Below are 1,919 nucleotides of genomic sequence, written 5' to 3' on the forward strand. Positions count from 1 at the left end.
AGATGGTGGTTGAGATACTATTAATTACTTTATTTTGGATCTAATTTGAAATCATCTTGATTTAGACACAAGAAAAACGCGAAAATAAATATCAATAGTTAACATTTTCTAGCCCAGTATGTTTGTAAATGAATAAAGTTTATAAAGCCAAACTTGTTTATTTCTATCACATGCTCTTATTTTTAATTTGGAAATTTTTATTTTAGCATACTACGAATTATAGAAAGAGTAATCATTTTATTTGTTTGTAAAATGAGGTAAATAACATAAAAAAGAAGGTTCAGCGCAATGATGGTCAGTCAAGTAAGGTTAGGGTTCAGGATGATCATGTTCGTGCATACTTACCTGGCACAGGAGATACCGTGATCACGAAGGCGGTTTTCCCAGGGCGAGGCTCACCATTGCACTCCGGTGATGCTGACCCTTGCGATTAACCCAAATGTGGTTAACTCGGGTGTGCAATTTTTTTTAGCGGGGGACTGCGTTCGCGCTATCCCCCTTATACATATCATAAGGGACTCTAAACGAAATATAAAGTAAGGTGCAGCGGCGTATTTGCACCGCTTAACAAGGTCTCTGTTAATAAATAGTACTTGATTTATGCTTAAGCGTCAGCGAAGAATTTTTTTCTACGCTACTTTTACATGATTTGTATTTTGACAATTTTGTGTGAATGAAAAGATTTTCAAACTCTCCAATTGATGCCTAGTAACTCATAATACTGAAAGAAGTTTTTAATAGTCTGTTAGGAAAACGTGTTAATCTAAATTTTTTCCAGTATAATATCGAGACATTTTTTTGAGATTAAAAACTTTGATTGAGACAGAAAAAAGGAGTGTTATGTCCTCATAGAGAACTTCAAAATATTAACTGTACTCATGTTGTGAAATGAGCCTGAACTTATCCTAATGTTATATCCAACGTTATCCTTGCCAGGTCCTAACACACCTCTTATCCATGTTTGTCACATCATACTCATGCATGTGTAACTCCGCATATTGTAACCTACCAAGGACCGAATAAACGGACAATTACATCCTGCTTTTTTGCAACCCAGAAAGAAGTCGCACCTGTGTCTGACCGTGACATATATACAGCGATTATAAGACATTATATGCCCTTGGCCATCTTTAAATAAAATGTAATATATTTGCTTTAATTTCTCCCCATGGGGAGTGGACCGATCCCGGAGATACTGCAATACCGGGCCGATCCGCGGTAAAGCTGGAGCAAGCCCCAAGCACTTCGCCATGATCCAAAAATCAGTTTAATATCGAAGATCCCACATGGGGATCGTATCAGATATTAAGCTGATAAGAACAGATTTTATTTAAAAGAATGATACATTGTTTTTTATTTACAATAGTTTGGGTATTCCAGTAATTTGTGACAATTGGCTGACTATCTATTACATTTTATACATAGTGTTCCTATTCCACTAACTAGAACCTATTCTTTCTTCTATCTTGACTTTGGGTTTATTTCACCCTACATACTGTCTAGCCCCTGAGGTATGTTCTATATAAATCATTCTCGACCAGCGAATGGCATCACTTACACACAGTTTCCTGAAGAGGCGCAGGTATCCCTTTGATGCCAGTCTCTTCATCAGCTTCTCGTTCTCCGGGTCGTATGCTCCCAGGGGTCCCACTATGAATGCAGCCACCTTCACCTGCTGGTATTGTCTTCTCATCTCTGCTGCCAGTTCTGCATACTTTTCTTCTTTCCTCAGTCTTGCTTCTTTAAATGCCTCTTGTCCATTCTCGAATGGGCAGGTGACGTCGATCAGGATCACTTCTCGGTTCTTTTCAATCACCAGGTCTGGACGTCCATTGTCTGCTGCTCCTGGTACTCGTTCATTTGCCGACATGACCTTCCAATGTCGACCTTCTGCGGCTTTTCGTACTCTATCCACCAGG

The 1,919-nt window shown here is 38.9% G+C and overlaps 1 non-coding gene and 1 pseudogene across 1 annotated transcript; one reads left to right on the forward strand and one right to left on the reverse strand.

Annotated features, from left to right (window-relative positions):
• The first annotated feature begins 337 nt into the window (after positions 1-337).
• LOC121877221 lies at positions 338-500 on the forward strand. Its single transcript, XR_006090939.1, has one exon. It is a non-coding gene; the product is annotated as a U1 spliceosomal RNA (small nuclear RNA).
• A 670-nt stretch (positions 501-1,170) lies between these two features.
• On the reverse strand, positions 1,171-1,343 carry LOC121877222 (annotated as a pseudogene).
• Positions 1,344-1,919: the final 576 nt, after the last annotated feature.

The sequence above is a fragment of the Homarus americanus genome, unplaced genomic scaffold (assembly GCF_018991925.1).
Source record: "Homarus americanus isolate GMGI-L3 unplaced genomic scaffold, GMGI_Hamer_2.0 scaffold28218, whole genome shotgun sequence".
In the NCBI taxonomy this organism is placed as follows: Eukaryota; Metazoa; Arthropoda; class Malacostraca; order Decapoda; family Nephropidae; genus Homarus; species Homarus americanus.